The sequence below is a fragment of the Bombina bombina genome, chromosome 6 (genome assembly GCF_027579735.1).
Source record: "Bombina bombina isolate aBomBom1 chromosome 6, aBomBom1.pri, whole genome shotgun sequence".
Lineage (NCBI taxonomy): Eukaryota > Metazoa > Chordata > Amphibia > Anura > Bombinatoridae > Bombina > Bombina bombina.
The window spans coordinates 212,659,614-212,679,595 of NC_069504.1; the positions used below are offsets into that span (position 1 = coordinate 212,659,614).

At 38.2% G+C, this 19,982-nt stretch overlaps 1 pseudogene; it reads right to left on the bottom strand.

Moving 5' to 3' along the window:
* Positions 1-3,435: 3,435 nt before the first annotated feature.
* The window catches only part of LOC128664365 (U3 small nucleolar RNA-associated protein 6 homolog), a 64,800-nt pseudogene continuing 48,253 nt past the window's right edge, over positions 3,436-19,982 (bottom strand).

Here is a 19,982-nt window from a genome sequence, read left to right on the forward strand (position 1 = left end):
CTAATTGTAGTTAATTTATTTAATTAATTTAATGATAGTGTAGTGTTAGGTGTATTTGTAACTTAGGTTAGGATTTATTTTACAGGTAATTTTGTAGTTATTTTAACTAGGTAGCTATTAAATAGTTATTAACTATTTAATAGCTATTGTACCTAGTTAAAACGAATACAAAGTTGCCTGTAAAATAAATATAAATCCGAAAATAGCTACAATGTAATTATTAGTTATATTGTAGCTATCTTATGGTTTATTTTATAGGTAAGTATTTAGTTTTAAATAGGAATAATTTATTTAATTATAGGAATATTATTTTGTTTAATTTAAATTATATTTAACTTAGGGGGGTGTTAGGGTTAGGGTTAGACTTCGGTTTAGGGGTTAATAACTTTATTATAGTAGCGGCGACGTTGCAGGTGGGAGATTAGGGGTTAATAATTGTAGGTATGTGGCGGCGATGTTAGGGAGGGCAGATTAGGGGTTAATAAAATTTATTATAGTGTTTGTGAGGCGGGAGTGCGGCGGTTTAGGGGTTAATACATTTATTATAGTGGCGGCGAGGTCTGGTCGGAAGATTAGGGGTTAATAAGTGTAGGTAAGGTAGCGGCGACGTTGGGGGGGCAGATTAGGGGGTAATAAATATAATATAGGTGTCGGCGATGTTAGGGGCAGCAGATTAGGGGTTCATAGCTATAATGTAGGTGGCGGCGGTGTCCGGTCGGCAGATTAGGGGTTAAAAAATTTTCTTAGAGGGTTGGCGATGTGGGGGTGGCTTGGTTTAGGGGTTCATAGGTAGTTTATGGGTGTTAGTGTACTTTGTAGCACAGTAGTTAAGAGCTTTATGTTCTGGCGTTAGCCCATAAAGCTCTTAACTACAGACTTTTTTTGGCGGTAGGAGTCTTGTCGGTACCGCTCACTTGTTCCAAGACTCCAAATACCAGCGTTAGGAAAATCCCATAGAAAAGATAGGATATGCAATTGACGTAAGGGGATCTGCGGTAGCCTGGAGTCGCGGAAAGGAAGTGAGCGGTAGACCCTTTCCTGCCTGACTCTAAATACCAGCGGGCGGTAAAAAGCAGCATTAGGACCCCTTAACGCTGCTTTTGACGGCTAATGCCAAACTCTAAATCTAGCCGTATGTTTGTAAAATAAAGTTTCAGACTTTACTAAGACCCAAACTGAAAAATGTATGTGATAGTGAAATAATTGTAACTGCACCGTAATAACAAAGATAATTCAACATAAATTTTCATCTTACAAAATGATTGTTTCCTTCTAACAGCCATATTCTAAAATACAATCCTGACATTCACATATTGGGGTGTAGCCTTTATAAGCATCTCCAGTGATTTACAAATGTTATTTTATTTTAAATAAATGAAATATGACCTCAGATTAGATGTAATCCCCAACAACACTCGGATGATTAAATTAAACTACTGAGTAATATATAGTTATTATTTTAATTTATTTGTATAGCGCTACAAAATTCTGTAGCGTCAGGTACAGAGATAGGGGTATACACGTTGTACAATGACAAGGATTTGTGATAAGATACAAAAACATAACAGTCTTAACAAATCTAGTACAGGAGGAAGAGGGACCTGCTCCGGAGAGTTTATAGTTTGTATAGATTTTTTTTCGACGCTTTTATTATAAACGTTTGATGCATACTATATGCAGATGAGACTTCCAAGGCACCAAATGTAAGGTAAATACAAGAATCACAAGAATGGTACATTTTTTAGCTTTGATTAATAAATGGAAAAAATAGTTATGTGGAAAATTAAAACCTCAGATTCCATACATCCTCATCAACTTCTTGATAAAGGCAAAAACACCAACCCTAAAATCTGATACATCTGAAAAAATCCTTTAACAAGATTGGTGCCCAAAACATGAAATCACAGATTATACCCTCACTGCAAGATGTTACATGTTAAAATTACCAGGTCAGATGTGTTTTCCTAGCAACCCATTTAATATGTTATATGCCCAATATATTAGTCTTTACGATTAGATGCATGCACTCAATTACAATTACTTTATGATATCCTGAAGTTGTTTCATCTGATGTTCTCAACTATCCTTTTTATGCCTCACCTAACATAAAACTGCTAATGATGTTTGGAAGAGGAGGAGGGCCTGGTTGCCACACTAACACCACAACCAGGCAACTACTTCTAAAGGAATGGTAGTGCAGATACAAGAGAGTGCCGAAATGGTAGTGCTAAAACACCCCTGACATGAGTGCCTCCTGTTACCTCTGATAGCAGCCCTGCTCCCAATCTTCCTGAAATTTGTGGGTTTATCTGGAATAAAGAGAATCCTCATTCCTTTTTTTGTCTCAGTTTCTCTATAGCAGGTATGGCTAACTGGTGACCCATGGGTCACATGCAGCTCTCTGCACTAGTTTATGCAGCTTCTAAAGAAAATGCACAGCTAAGATCATGTGCTGTATTCTTTGTGGGCCTAGAAAAGAGCAAATACATTTTTTCTTGCCAAGCCCCACCCAGTTCAGCTAAATCCCATCTCAGTACTGGCCACTTGACTTGATGTTTTGCTCTTATGAGAATGTGTCATCAGTTGTCACACACATACATGAAAACTTCAGTAGATGAGAAGAGCTTTTTTGTTCCCATTTTAGAATAATGAAAATAAAATCAGGTCAATATTAAACACATGTAAATATCTAAATATCGCGCATACATAAATAAATACAAATGAAAACAGTACAACTGATTCTCTCACTATCTCTTTTACACAATGTGTCTTTGTGATATAAAGTGTATTATTCTGTATTATAAGATCATTTTATTTGTAAACAAATGTAATCCCCCCTCCCTTTTTAAGGGTAAAAACATAGTTAAATTCACACACCAAAACAAAATGACTAATTATAAAAAAAATATAAAATAAAGGTCCTTTAAAAGCCATCTATTCTTATTTAGATTAGATTGCATTTCAAGTAGGTTTGCCACCTCGGTCATGTTTTCCTGGACACTTATGAGTTATACATGCTGCAGGTTTGCAGAGAGGAATATGAATAGTGCTGTTCAGTGTCACTATTTGTGTGCTGTCCAGGGTTAGAATTCATGTTCCCCTTTGCACACCCTGCAGCATGTGTAACTCATAAGTGTCCAGGAAAACATAGCTGAGGTGGCAACCTTAATTTCAAGCATAAACTACATTGACACACCAGGTGTGCTTCTGTGCATTCATTGGCCGAGATTCAATACAATTTTGTTCTTGCTGAAAAAAAATCAACATTACTGCTTGAAAACCAGACAATTCAAAGAAATTTGTTGCAATACCTCATCAAGTGGCGCAAAACTGTAAATCTTCCACTGTCACAAAAATACTTAAAAACATTACAAAGCAAACCAAAAAAAAAAACAGAAAAAAGCAACAGTCCACTCCAACATGCACATGCAAACATTTTTTTTTTTTTCAAATAAGAACATATTTACTGTCAAGATTTTTGTACAAACATTAGAAAAAAGATGATTACTACGTAGATATTTTCCCTATAAGTGTCCGGTTTGCAACAAAGTGTATTTGGAAACAAAATGCTCCACATCATCTCCCTGCAGCATCTTCATCGCTCTCCAGTGAATTGGACCACAGTTTTCAGGTTTGCCTTCAGAATGAGTAAGTTCTTCTTTTATATAATCCAACCAGAGGTCTGGATTTGTGGAGCCAAACTCCCTTAGCGCCAGTTCATAGTATTCTCGTAAATTCTGCATTCTGCATGATTCTTCCTCCTTTTCAATATAGATCATCTTCTGGAAAAACTCCACAGAGAAAGGACGATTCTCATGTAAACTTGAAAACACCTTCCTTGCTTTCTTATAACCTTTGGTTCTGTAGGCCCATTCTAGGTATTTCTCCTTCATCATTTTTGTTACAGCTGGATAGGTTACCAGAATCGCTTTCTGAAATAAATGTTCTGTATCTTCAGGTGTATTGTTTTTTTCACTCCAGTCAACCATTAACACCCATAAAGGTAAGCAATACTTTGTTTTCACTTGTTTAAAGGCTTCTTCAAAAACCTGATTTATTAGGTTTATTAGAACTTCAATTCTTGTCTGCCACATAGTTACAGAATCACTGAATTGTTTAGTGGCCTCCAAGGATACATCTACTGCTGTCTCTGCCTGGCCAAGTTAAAGAAGCAGCGATATCCATTCTGTTTATTTTGCTTCAGGCAGAAGCTTTGCTGCATGTGTTTTGCTGTAAGCTGCCAGCAATCTGTCTTGTCGATTTTGCTTTAGCTCTTTGCTGTTAGTTTTTCGTCTATACCTTTCAAGGCAGAAAGTAATGTATAAATTCCACATGGTTTCTGATTGCATAGAGTTCAATGCTTCTTCGTAGACTGCATTGCAACGTTCTTCCTTTCGGGCCAGGTCTGACGCCTTTGTCTGTTTTGAGGTGTATTCTGTAGAAGGTAGAGATTCTACCTCCAGCTCTTTCCGAGCCATAAAATCCCAGGTAAGAGGATCTTGTGCATGCAGTACTTGCAAGTCATCAAGAATTTCTTTCTGTAGCTCCTGGGTGAAACTGAACATTTTTGCAATGGACAGCAAAGACAGATGGAACTCCGCACCTTTTATATTCTGTACAGAACTTTTGTAAACCACCCGGGCCAGTTCACCTTTAAGGATGTCTTCCGAGTAGCCAGCTTCACCTATATCTATCTTGGCTCTCTCCAGTTCATCTTTCTCTTTCCTCTGCTTCTCTACATTCATCAGCTCCATCCGAAAATATTCTTTATATACTTTGGAACTTTCTGGATGGAATCTCAAGGCTCTGAGGAAAATGTGTCTTGCGCTTTCTGATGACAACTGATCCTCCATTTCGTACTTGGCTGCCATAATCCACAAAGCTGGTTTATCAGGGTGTATCGCCAACAAAGCTGCAAATGTTTTACTCATCTGGAATTTGCAGTTCCATTTATTGCAAAATGCAACATGTGACATGCAGGTCTTCTTTCCATTTGTTGGTTGCACGATTAAAAACCCCATGAATTCTTTGAATAACAACATATTCAATTTCATCCTTCTTGAAGGAGTATGAGATTCTCATTCTCCTCTTCTTTATTAGTTCAAGAAGGTTAATTTCATACTGTATGTAGTTGATGAAATCTTCTTTGCTAACTGATTTTCTTAGAAGTTTATATTCCAGAGCAGTTGCTTTTTTAATAACTGACCCTATCTGTAAGGCAATTATATTGCTTACTCAGCGACTCAGAACAAATGAATGATAAAAAGACAATGCAATAGCACTTAGTCTAAACTTCAAACGAATAGTCTTTTTTCCTGACAAATTTCAGTTATGTCTATTTCCACTCCTGTGCCACGTGATGTGACAGGAATCAGCCAATCACAAATGCATATACGTATATTCTGTTAATTATTGCACATGCTCAGTAAGAGCTGGTGACTCAAAAAGTGTAAATATAAAAAGTACGTACATTTTGTTAATGAGAGTAAAGTGGAAAGTTGATTAAAATTGCATGTTCTGAGTCTATCAGAATCATGAAACTTTAATTTTCGACTTGAGTGCCCCTCTTGGATTCCTCTTTCCTTCCCTAGTAGTAATCCTGGCTGAACAGCAATGATATTGCCTTAGTACTGAACAATTGCATATTCTAGGCAAAATGTTGCAATGAGAGTCGACTCCATCTTAAAAAAAGAAGTGTCAAAGGGTAATTGAAATATTGAAGTCATATCTAAATGAAACCAGTCGTCTCAGTCTATGCAGGGCTCTCCACATGCAAACATTTTAAGTAACTAAAAATAAAGAGAACACTTACAGTCACACCCTTATTGTATGTGTGAGATCACCGAGAAAAATAAAGTTTTATCCAGAAAAAAATAAATGTTTTTTGCTAAAAAAGAAAGGTGAAATGAGCCTCAATGAATTTCAAACATGGTCACACCTGAACAACAAAACCCCTCAACCAGCAATGTATTCCACAGGAAGCCTCAATCTGTTACTCCTAATGTCACAATTTATCTTTACAGGTTTTAAACACATAATAAAACACAGGAATTTGTTTAAAAACTTTAATGCTCTTCTCTAACAAAATAAACCATTTTATTTCCAACGTTATATATGAAATATTTTATAGTTTTTGTTTCCCAGAAATATCTCTAATACATTAACCTTTTGTTATGACTCGTTTAGCAAGAAATGTTTTGTACCAACTCTCTAGATGATGAATGGTCACATTTCTTATTCTTCTGTGGCAGACCAACCTAGCAGAGCCAGAACAATAGCAAGGTGACAACATGAAATACAAGGGTTAGAAAATCTGCAGACCAATTAAACACTGAGCTTAGGTCATGGGCACATGCTTTTTGCTTTACAAAGAAAATAATTTGCCTGCATTTCTCACCTTACAGTTTTATAGTAACCAAAGAAAATTACATATAGGTTAAAGATAATATTGTGTTCAAATTGCACATGAAGCTTTAATTCGTAGCAACGGCCTACCGGAGTCTGATAAGAACTTAATAATATGTAATTAGAATCTACTTGATACCCTTACAGGTGGTTTCAATAATCAGTTCCATTAATTTGATCAAATGTGCAAATGTATCAAAATTAAATAATTTTTATCAATGCTTTAAAGGGATGTTTAATTTTTACTTTCTTATTTTTACTTTTATTTTTTTTATTTTCTTATAACAATCTAATTATAAGCCTAGCTCGATAGTGTGCTTAAAGGGGCATTGTACTCAATCAACTGCTAAGAGTGCATTGTATTTAAAGGGACCTATTATTATTATTATTATTATTATTATCAGTTATTTGTAGAGCGCCAACAAATTCCACAGCACTAAAAACATGGGCCTAATAGGCAAGGTAACAATTATGGGAGACAAAAAGGATAGAGGGCCCTTCAAGGAGTTTAGCTGTTGTAAATCAGCTCTCATGAAGGTGATCTATAAAGCAGCTAGGCTTGTAGGCTTACATGCTTATTCTTTGTTGAAGAAATACCTAGGAAGGTAGCGGGTACATGCTTGTAGCACAACATGACAGGAAATAATGCTGCCATCTAGTGTTCTTGTGAATGTGTAACATTGTTGCAAAACTGTTGCCATATAGTGCTGCGACACGTGCACACTCCTGAGCTTAGATCCCTGCTTTTCAACAAACGATAACAAGAGAAGCACATTAGATAATAGAAGCAAACTGGAAACCTGTCCAAAATTGCATGCGCTATCTGAATCGTGAAATAATTTTTTTTGTTTTATGTCCCTTTAAAGGGACATGAAACCCAAATATTTTTTTTCATGATTCAAAAATAGCATGTAACTTCAAAGAACTCTCCAGTTTACTTCTATTATCTAATGTTATTATTATCATCAGGTATTTGTAGAGTACCAACAGATTCCGCAGCGCTATAACATAGGTGGTATACAAGGTAACATTTATAGGGATCAAATGGGTAGAGGGCCCTGCCGAGAGTTGCACTGTTGTAGTTGGCTCTTATGAAGGTGATCTACAAACAGCTTGGCTCATAGGTTTACATTCTAAGGGGTTCAAGGGGAAAGCAATTGAGTTAGAAAAGGTTAGTGTAGGTTTTATGCATCCCTGAATAGTAGAGTCTTTATGGAGTGCTTGAAGCTGTTAAAACTAGGGGAGAGTCTTGTGGAGCGAGAAAGGGAGTTCCACAAGATGGGAGCCAGTCTGGAGAAGTCCTGTAAATGGGAATGTGAGGAAGTAACAAGAGAGGAGGAAAGTAGATCATGAGCAGAGCGAAGGGGACGGGAGGGAGAGTATCTGGAGACAAGGTCTGAAATGTAGGGGGAGCAGTGCAGTTGAGGGCTTTGAATGTAAGAGTGAGGATTTTTTTTAATCCTGGAGGCAAGAGGAAGCCAGTGAAGGGATTGTTGGAGAGGTGCAGCAGATGGCAAGCGACGTGTAAGGAAGATGAGCCTGGCAGAGGCATTCATTATGGATTGTAAAGGAGCTAGGGAGACCATAGAGGGTGGAGTTGCAGTAGTCGAGGCGGGAAGATAGGTATCTTTGGGTGTCTTCGGCATACAAATGATATTGAAACCCATGGGACTTTATTAAGGAACCTAATGATGATGTGTAGATTGAAAAGAGAAGGTGACTGAGGACAGAGCCTTGAGGTACCCCAACAGAAAGTGGTAACGGGGCAGAGGATGCTCCAGAGAAGGCTACACTAAAGGTACGGTTAGATAGGAAGAGAACCACGAGAGAGCTGTGTTGCAAATAAAGGATTGGAGGGTTTGGAGCAAAAGAGGGTGGTCAACAGTATCAAAAGCTGTAGACAGATCAAAGAGCATAAGCAGAGAGAAGTGGCCATTGGATTTTGCTGTAAGTAGTTCATTGGTAACCTTACCAATTGCTGTCTCTGTGGAGTGATGGGGAGAAATCCAGATTGCAGTGGGTCAAGGAGGGAGTTTAGTTTAAGGAAATGGGATAGATACTAGCTTTTCAAGGAGCTTTGAAGCAAGAGGGAGTAGGGAAATATACCTATTACCAATATGTTAAATCATTTCAAAGTGGTGTGGTATATCTGTAAAAAGCTGACTAGAAAATATCACATAGATTATCTCTATATGAAAAACGAAGTTAATTTGCTTCTAACTTTCTTCAGGTTACCAGAGTAAGTACTCTGTGAGCAGTTGTCCTTCGGCTATGCTTTTTAATGTCATCTGCATGGTGAAAAAAACAGCCAATTAGCACATCAGTGTTGAGTTCTAACTGTACTTTTATTGTAATCCCATGGGATTTCAATATAATCATGCAAGCTTTCATTGTAAACTTCCTTAGTCTGAGGAGGGAAATAAAATGCATGTGACTGCACTTGTCAAATGCATACTCCTGGGACAAGCATCCTGTTTGAGCAATGTTTTATGTCCCTTTACAATGGAATGTGATTATTGAGGAAATTGTAAGGTAAAATATCTTCATGTGTTATTTTCTAGTCAGCTTCTTGCAGATATGTTGCAAGATATTCTTCTGGATCTATCTGCTGCTTTTGACACAGTTAACCATCCTCTCCTCCTAAAAATCCTACATTCATTTGGCATCCTAGACACAGCCCTCCTGGTTTGCTTTATATCTCTCAAACCGCTCAGTTTCAGTTTCCTTTAACAGCATATTCTCTGATCCTTTGCCTCTCTCTGTTGGAGTACTGCAAGGCTTTGTCTTGGGTCCCTTGCTTTTTTCTCTTTATACATCCTCCATTGGAAAATCTTTATCCCCTTTGGGTTCCAGCACCCCTTATTTGTTGATGATACCCAAATCTGTCTTTCCTCTCCTAATATCTCTCCCTCTTTACTCAACCAGATTTTCAACTGTCTCTCTGCAATTTCCTCTTGCATATTCTCACACTACCTCCAACTCAATCTCTTTTAAACTAAGCTGCTTCTTTTCTCCCCTGTTCGAGACATCAGACACCTGATATTTCTCTTATAGTTGGAGACTCTATTCTCCACACCTCAACCCAGGTCTGCTGTCTTTGGGTCACACGACTCTGAATTCAAATTCCCCCATCATATACAAGCGCTTACCAAACCTTGCCGTGCACACCTATGCAACATTTCCAGAATTTGTCCTTTTCTCACTCAAGAAACTACAGAAATACTAATTAATTCCCTCATTTTGTCACACATTGACTATTGTAATCTACTTCTAAATAGCTTCTCAAACACGTCCCTCCTCCCTCCAGTCTATCATGAATGCTTCCGCTAGACTCATCCACCTAAGTTGCTGATCTACATCAGCTGCTCCATTCTGCCAGTCTCTACACTGGTTCCCCATACACTCCAGAATAAATTAAAAGTATTAACTGTAACTTATAAAGCACTCAACAGCCTCACTCCCAACTATATTTCTTCTCTCATCTCAGAATATTCCCCGACCCGTCCACTTGGATAAACTTCTGACCTTGCCCCTCCCCAACTGCACAAAACATCACTCCATCAGTTACATTTTCAGCAAACACGCTATTTGCAAAAATGCTCCCGTACTGCTGAGCGTGTCTGGAGGAAAACTCACCCTGAACCTGATTTCATACACTATAAGTTTATTCTTCGTTCATACACTTCTGCCCTTCACTTAGCCAAGCAAACCTACTTCTCTTCTCTCATATCTACCCTTTCCTCAAATCCTAAATGACCCTTTAACTCTCTCCTCTACCCACCTGCTCCACCCCACCTCCGTCTGTCTTTAGTGCTCAAGACCTTGCAGACTACTTTTTAAACAAAACACGTACTATCCGAAGCAACATCCCAACACCAACCTGCAATACTCCATCAACAGGCCTAGTTACTCCCTCTGTAACCCTCTGCATCTTCCATCCAGCCACTGAGAATGAAGTTTCTTCCTTACTATCTTCCTCACGCCTCACTACCTGCCCACTAAACCCTATCCCTTCCCATCTAATACCCTTCCTATCTTCCACCCTCACTCCTGCTCTTACCCACATCTTCAACCTATCTCTCTCTACCGGCTCATTCCCATCTTCTTTCAAACACACAAAAGTCACTCCCATACTCAAAAAACCCTCACTCAACCCTAATTCTCCTGAAAGCTACCGCCCCATTTCACTGCTTCCACTAACATCAAAACTCCTTGAAAAACAAGTTTACAATCGCCTAACCCACTTCCTGTCTGCCAACTCCTTGCTTGCAATCTGGATTCCGTCCCAAACACTCAACTGAGACTGCCCTTACCAAGGTTACTAATAATCTTCTCTCTGCTAAAAATATTGGCCACTACTCTATATTCATCTTACTTGACCTCTCAGCTGCCTGCATCCCAGTTGACCACCCCCTCCTCCTACAGACCCTTAGCTCTTTTGGCCTCTGTGACACTGCTCTTTCCTGGATTCACTCATATCTTTCTCACAGGTCTTTTCTGTGTCATTTGCTGATGACTCCTCCTCTTCCCATTTTAACAGACTCATTCCTGACCTATCTGTGTTCACTTGGTTTATAGAACTCCCAGCCATCTAGCATGCTGCAGGGCACTACAGGAATGTCTCACTTTCCCTTCCATCACACGTTGGTCCCTAACACAGTAAACACTTTGAAATGAAAAGATTTTTCTGTTTTCTTGAGATAAATTAATATATTGAATGAGTTGTTGCCTTATTTGCAGGATCAAACTCAGACTTGTTACTGGAGTAGACAAGGTTACTATCACCATGGTTTAGCAGTCCCTTATCTGTTAATCTCTGGTGGGGCCAATTAGAACAAATGTGCATTAGGGTTAGGCTAGTGATGCCTGCCATGTGCCATGTGCCCTTCAGTTGTCAAAATTAGAAATCTTTTAATCCTTAGACATAAATTACAGGAAAAGGGGCAAAATAAATAATACAATCATAATGTAAAGTTGTTTTACTATATATAATTAAACAGGTATCCTTTTAAATCCTAATAAATTGATTCTGTATGTATAGCAGTTACTTTTCAGCAGCTTCACTATTAATTGTGTCTGCTTTCCCTGTAGTCATGCTACTGGTCCCACCCTCTGAGAGGCAGAGTAACTTCAAAAGATTTCAACAAGCCTGACCCTTCTAAAAGTTACATAGTAATTGCTTAATATCAATTTATGAATTAATGTCAGTTTTAGATGCTTTTAAACATGTGCTTTGTATTCAGATATTTTGTAATGAAGTGGTTAAAGGGACAGATAATCCCTTTATTACCCATTCCCCAGTTTTGCATAACCAACTCAGTTATATTAATATACGGCTAGATTACGAGTCTTGTGTTAGCCTTAAAAGCAGCGTTGAGAGGTCCCAACGCTGCTTTTTAACGCCCGCTGGTATTACGAGTCTTGAAATGACAGGTGTACCGCTCACTTTTTTGGCCAGACTCAAAAATACCGCAAATCCACTTACGTAAATTGCGTATCCTATATTTTCAATGGGGTAGCCGGTATTACGAGTCTTCCAAAAAGTGAGCGGTACACCCTCTCCTGTCAAGGCTGGTACTGCATTTTAAAGTCAATAGTTAAGAGTTTTATGGGCTAACGCCGTAGTATAAAACTCTTAAATAAAGTGCTAAAAAGTACACTAACACCCATAAACTACCTATTAACCCCTAAACCGAGGCCCCCCAAATCGCAAACACTAAAATAAAATATTTAACCCCTAATCTGCCGAACCGGACATTGCCGCCACCATAAAAAATATATTAAACCCTAAACCGCCGCACTCCTGCATCGCAAACACTAGTTAAATTTTATTAACCCCTAATTTGTTGTCCCTAACATCGCTGACACCTACCTACATTTATTAACCCCTAATCTGCCGCCCCCAACGTCGCCGCAACTATATTAAATGTATTAACCCCTAAATCTAAGTCTAACCCTAACCCTAACACCCCCTTAAATATAATTTAAATGAATCTAAATAAAATAACTACAATTAACTAAATTATTCCTATTTAAAACTAAGTACTTACCTATAAAATAAACCCTAAGCTAGCTACAATATAACTAATAGTTACATTGTATCTATCTCAGGGTTTATTTTTATTTTACAGGCAACTTTGTATTTATTTTAGCTAGGTGGAATAGTTATCAACTAGTTAATAACTATTTAATAGCTACCTAGTTAAAATAAAGACAAATTTACCTGTAAAATAAAACCTAACCTAAGTCACAATTACACCTAACACTACACTACAATTAAATTAATTCCCTAAATTAACTACAATTAAATACAGTTAAATACAATTATCTGAAGTACGAAAAACAAACACTAAATTACAGAAAATAATAATAAATAAATAATAATAATAAAGTTTTTTAAACTAATTACACCTAATCTAATCCCCCTAATAAAATAAAAAAGCATCCCAAAATAATAAAAAGCCCTACCCTATACTAAAATACAAATAGCCCTTAAAAGGGCCTTTTGTGGGGCATTTCCCCAAAGTAATCAGCTCTTTTACCTGTAAAAAAAACCCACCCACACACCCAACCCTACTCTAAAACCCACCCAATCCCCCCTTAATAAAACCTAACACTAACCCCTTGAAGATCACCCTACCTTGAGGAGTATTCACCCAACTGGGCCGAAGTCCTCAACAAAGCCGGGCGAAGTGGTCCTCCAGACGGGCAGAAGTGGTCCTCCAGACGGGCAGAAGTCTTCATCCAAGCTGGGCTGAAGAGGTCCTCCAGACGGGCAGAAGTCTTCATCCAACCTGGGCTGAAGAGGTCCTCCAGATGGGTAGAAGTCTTCATCCAGACGGCATATTCTATCTTCATCCACCCGGCGCGGAGCGGGTCCATCTTCAAGATATCCGACGTGGAGCATCCTCTTCATCCGGAGTCTTCTTACTAAATGATGGTACCTTTAAGTGACATCATCCAAGATGGCATCCCTTCAATTCCGATTGGCTGATAGAATTCTATAAGCCAATCGGAATTAAGGTAGAAAAAATCCTATTGGCTGATGCAATCAGCCAATAGGATTGAACTTCAATCCTATTGGCTGATTGGAACAGCCAATAGAATGCGACCTCAATCCTATTGGCTGTTCCAATCAGCCAATAGGATTGAAGTTCAATCCTATTGGCTGATTGCAGTTGCGTTATTTAACCCTCTATAGCGCTGCCATTACAAGTTTTCAAACAGCTGGCTTGTGCGTGCGATATGGCTGCGTTGATTTCCATAACGCACACAAAACAAGCACTTTTTTGACGTGCTTGTGCACGCTTTTTTCATAGACATCAATGGGGAGAGCGGGTCAGAAAAAATACTAACACCTAACACGCGGAAAGCAAAGCTAAGCAAAGCAGCCCCATTGATGTCTATGGGGAAAATAAAAGTTATGTTTAAACCTAACACCCTAACATAAACCCCGAGTCTAAACACCCCTAATCTGCTGCCCCCGACATTGCTGACACCTACCTACAGTTATTTACCCTTAATCTGCCGCTCCCGAATATCGCCGCCACCTAAATAAAGTTATTAACCCCTAATCTGGCGCTCCCGATATCGCTGCCAGTATATTAAAGTTGTTAACCCCTATTTTGGCGCACCAGAAACAAGCCGCCACTATATTAAAGTTATTAACCCCTATTCCGTTGCTCCCCGACATTACCACCACAAAATAAAGGTATTAACCCCTAAACCTATGGCCTCCCACATCACTACCACTAAATAAATCTATTAACCCCTAAACCGCCAGCACCCCACATCGCAGCAGCCTAAATTAAACTATATTAACCCCCAAACCTAACCCTAACACCCCCTAACTTTAACATAATTAAAGTAGAGCTAACCTAAGGTTACAATTATTAACTAAATAATACCTATTTTAAACTAAATACATACTTACCTGCAAAATAAAACCTTATCTACCTACACTATAACTAATAGTTTTATTGTAGCTAGCTTAGGTTTTATTTTTATTTCACAGGTAAGTTTGTATTTATTTTTACTAGGTAGACTAGTTAGTAAATAGTTATTAACTATTTACTAACTACCTAGTTAAAATAAATACAAACTTACCTGTGAAATAAAACCTAAGCTGCCTAACACTAAAACCTAACATTACAAAAAATAAAAAACACTAAAATTACAAAAAATAAAAAAACTACCATTACAAAAAATAACAAACGAAATTATACAAAACAATAAAAATTATTCCTATTCTTATACATTTAAAAAAAACACCACAAAATAAAAAAACCTATTCTATAATAAACTACAAAGGGCCCTTAAAATGGCCTTTTGGGGCCCTTAAAAGGACCTTTTGTAGGGCATTGCCCTAAAGTTAACAGCTCTTTTGCTACAAAACAAAACAAACACCCCTAACAGTATATAAACCCCCACCCCCCAAACCCACACAATAAAAATAAAGTAATACCTAATCTACCCATTGCCCTGAAAAAGGCATTTGTATTGGCATTGCCCTTAAAAAAGGCATTTAGCTCTTTTGCTGCCCAAACCCTAATCTAAAAAAAAAAAACACCCAAAAAACCCTTAAAATAACCTAACACTGACCCCAGACGATCCGCTTACAGTTTTTGAAGTCCCGCTTGAATGATCTTTATCCAGGCGGCGAGAAGTCTTCATCCAGGCTTCCTCTTCTATCTTCATCCAGGCGGCGAAGTCTTCATCCAGGCAGCGAGTAGTCTTCATCCAGGCGGCATCTTCTATCTTGATCCTGGCGGCATGAAGCGGGTCCATCCTGAAGACATCTGGCGTGGAGCATCCTCTTCATACGGTTGCCATCGTACACTGAATCTTCAAAGCAAGGGAGCATCCAATAGAATGAGAGCTGCTTAAATCCTATTGGCTGATTTGAACAGCCAATAGGATTTAACAGCTCTAGTCCCAATTGGCTGATTCAAATTTTTCAGCCAATAGGAATGCAAGGGACACCATTTTGAAACAGCTCCTTGCATTGAAGATTCAGTGTACGGCAGCGACCATATGAAGAGGATGCTCGGCTCTGGATGTCTTCAGGATGGACCCGCTCCGCACCGCCAGAATCAAGATAGAAGATGCCGCCTGGATGAAGATAGAAGAGGCCATCTGGATGAAGACGTCTCACCGCCTGGATGAGGACTTCGCTGCCTGGATGAAGACAGAAGAGTCCGCCTGGATGAAGATCATTCAAGCGGGACTTCAAAAACTGTAAGTGGATCATCGGGGGTTAGTGTTCAATCAGCCAATCAGATTTTTCCTACCTTAATTCCGATTGGCTGATAGAATCCTATCAGCCAATCGGAATTGAAGGGATGCCATCTTGGATGACGTCCCTTAAAGGAATATCCATTCGTCGGTAGTCGTCGGGAAGAAGAGGATGGCTCCGCGTCAGCTCGTCTGAAGATGGCTCCGCTCCGGATGGATGAAGATTGAAGACGCCGCTTGGAAGATGACATTGCCCGGATGGAAGATTTCTTCAGCGCCGCCTGGATGATGACTTCATCGGATGGAAGATTTCTTCAGCGCCCCTTGGATGATGACTTCTGCCGCTCCGGATCTCCTCTTCGGTTCCATCGGTGGCTCGGCTGAGTGAAGACGACTCAAGGTAGGATGATCTTCAGGGGGTAGTATTAGGTTTTTTTAAGGGGGGTTTGGGTTAGATTAGGGGTATGTGGGTGGTGGGTTTTAATGTTGGGGGGGTTGTATTTTTCTTTTACAGGCAAAAGAGCTGAATTCTTTGGGGCATGCCCCGCAAAAGGCCCTTTTAAGGGCTGGTAAGGTAAAAGGGCTTTGAACTTTTTAATTTAGAATAGGGTAAGGAATTTTTTTATTTTGGGGGGTTTGTTATTTTATTAGGGGGATTAGATTAGGTGTAAGTAGCTTAAAATTGTTGTAATATTTTTTAAATGTTTGTAAGTTATTTTTTTTATTTTTTGTAACTTAGCTTTTTTATTTTTTGTACTTTAGTTAGTTAATTTAATTTAATTGTAGTTATTTGTAACTAATTTATTTAATTAATGTAATGATAGTGTAGTGTTAGGTTTAATTGTAACTTAGGTTAGGATTTATTTTACAGGTAATTTTGTATTTCTTTTAGCTAGGTAGTTATTAAATAGTTAATAACTATTTAATAACTATTCTAACTAGCTAAAATATATACCAAGCTACCTGTAAAATAAATATAAATCCTAAAATAGCTACAATGTAATTATTAATTATATTGTAGCTATCTTAGGGTTTATTTTACAGGTAAGTATTTAGTTTTAAATAGGATTAATTTATTAAAGTATAGTGTAGTGTTAGGTGTAATTGTAACTTAGGTTAGTTTTTAATTTACAGGTTAATTTCTATTTATTTTACTAGGTAGCTATTAAATAGTTAATAACTATTTAATAGCTATTGTACCTAGTTAAAATAAATTGAAAGTTGCCTGTAAAATAAAAATAAATCCTAAAATAGCTACAATATAATTATTAGTTATATTGTAGCTATATTAGGGTTTATTTTAAAGGTAAGTATTTAGTTTTAAATAGGAATAATTTAGTTAATAAGATAAATATTATTTAGATTTATTTAATTAATATTTAAGTTAGGGGGGTGTTAGGGTTAGGGTTAGAGTTAGGTTTAGGGGTTAATAATTTTATTACAGTGGCAGCGGTGTAGTGGGGGGCAGGATAGGGGTTAATAAACGTATTATAGGTGGCGACGGTGTAGGGGGGGCAGATTAGGGGTAAATAAGTTTAATATAGGTTGCGGCGGGGTCCGGGGGCGGCGGTTTAGGGGTTAAACTATTTATTTAGTTGCGGCAAGGTCCCGGATCGGCAGGATAGGGGTTAATAACTTTATTATAGAGGGCGACGGTATAGGGGGGGCAGGATAGGGGTTAATAGGTATTATGTAGGTGGCGGCGGGATCTGGGAGCGGCGGTTTAGGGGTTAATACATATATTAAAGTTGCGGCGGGGACCAGGAGCGGCGGTTAAGGGGTTAATACATATATTAAAGTTGCGGCGGAAACCAGGAGCGGCGGTTTAGGGGTTAATCAGTTTATTAGAGTGGCAGTTGGCTCCGGGAGCGGCGGTTTAGGGGGTAATAACTTTATTGAGTTGCGGCGGGGTAGGGGGGCAGATTAGGGGTGTTTAGACTCGGGGTACATGTTAGGGTGTTAGGTGTAGACATCTTTTATAGGAATCAATGGGATGTTTGGCAGCAGCGAACATGAACTTTCGCTATGATCAGACTCCCATTGATTCCTATGGGATCCGCCACCTCCAGGGTGGCGGATTGAAAACCAGGTACGCTGGGCCGGAAAAGTGCCGAGCGTACCTGCTAGTTTTTTGATAACTAGCAAAAGTAGTCAGATTGTGCCACACATGTGTGCGGAACATCTGTAGTGACGTAAGAATCGATCTGTGTCGGACTTTGCCCGGCGGTTCGAAGCTTACGTCACTAAATTCTACTTTTGCCGGTATCTAGGGCTTGATAACTAAGGCGAATCAGCCTCGCCACAAATACGCTGCGGAATTCCAGCGTATTTGAGGTTGACGGCTTGATAACTAGGCCCCCTTGTCATTTTTAGAGAAGTGTTAGGATTTTTTTAATGTGTAGTTTAGTTTTATTTAATTGGTAGTTTAATTTTAGTTTATTAATTACATTAGTTTAATTGTTAGTTTAAACTTAGTTTTTTTAATTTGACAGGTAAGTTTTAATTTAATTTAAGATAGGGAAAATGTAATTTTAATATAAAGTTAGGGGGGATTTAGGTTTAGGGGTTACTAGTTTAATTTAGTTTATTGTGATGGGGGCTTTTAGTTTAGGGGTTATTAGTTTACCTTAGTACATTTAGTTGTGGGGGGCTTGCGGTTTAGGGGTTAATAGTTTTATTATAGTGGCGGCGGTGTAGGGCTTAATAACTTTAGTGCAATGGGGGCGATGTGGGCCGACGGCAGATTAGGGGTTAATAATATTTAAATAGTGGTGATGATGTTGGGGAGCGGCAGAATAGGGGTTAATACATTTTTTTAGTGGCGGCGATGTCTGGAGCAGCAGATTATTGGTTAATAAGTTTAGTATAGTATTTGCAATGCAGGAGGGCCTCGGTTTAGGGGTTAATAGGTAGTTCATGGGTGTTTAGTGTACTTTGCAGCAGTTTAGTTATGAGTTTTATGTAAAAGATTTGTAGCGTAAAATTCATAGCAACTGCTTTTAGATTGCGGAACGGATCTTGTCAGTATTGGCTGCAACGCAAGCTTTTTAGCCTCACCGCAAAACTCGTAAAGGCTGCACAATGAAAGTCCCATGAAAAAACATAATTTTTACGTGTGCGGGACTGATGTTGCGGTCCAGGCTAAAAGGTTTGCGGTACAGCTATACCGACAAGACTTGTAATGGCTGCGATGCTGTTTTAATGCTGAAATGACCATTTTTTCAGCGTTAAAACACGAATGCACAACTTGTAATCTAGGTGAAGGTGTTTACTGTCCCTTTAAGTATAGGGATATTGGGAAAGGTTATTGAGCCTCCAGCATTCCAGATAGTGATTTGTTAGCTCAAAGAACAAGTTCATTTATGTTTGTCCATAACTGGCCACAGCCACCAAGACCAAGGATATGAATTATATCAAGTTTTTCATAAATTAATCTTTGAAATTCTTTTGTTTTAATTAGTTAAAAAATGCAATTTGTTCATATGTAAATAATAGACGTCATTCAAATCATTTGTACTTGCCTAGAAAATACATAAATTACAATGATCACAAAACCACAACAACTATTGCCTTTAAATATTTAGTCTCATAAGCAACTTACACACATATCTAAATTGACAATTCATGTGTAAATATATAATGAACTTTCAAACAATGTTGTTTTGTTCACCTGAAACTTGCTTATCGTTCCTTCCACAGCAGCTGCATCTCCAGGACAACAGCATTACTCATAGGAGGCTGAGATTAGAGCATTAAAGAACTATCTGTAGCTGGGAGTGGGTGATTGTTTTATTTTTAAAGTATGGTTTTGTGCAAAATGATCAGTGAAAGTGAGTACCTGCCACTTTTCTTTTCTACAGTAATGGAAAAAGTTCACAGTCATCCTTTAGAAATTCAATTCAGCTGCACCATGAGAAATGAATTCTACTCTGTTTTTCTTATCATGTCAGAATACAATAGATGTATTTTAAGTACAGTTACTGCATTGTAGGAGGAAAGGATTTCCGGTAATAACATTAAACATCAACAGTCATATTTATCAAATGTTTCCGCACTGATTTTCTTGCTTATTACTTTAAATAAAAAAAGCAACAATACAAATAAATACATTACATATTGTAATTATGGAAAAAGCAGAACATTAGATTATTTTTTTATTTAAAGGGATAGTAAATACCAAAAATGTTATTGTTTAAAAAGATAGTTAATCCCTTTATTTACCATTCCCAAGTTTCCCATAACCAACGCTGTTATAAAAATATAATTTTACCTCTGTAATTAACTTGTATCTAAGCTTCGGCTGACTGCCTCCTTATCTCAGATCTTTTGACAGACTTGCATTT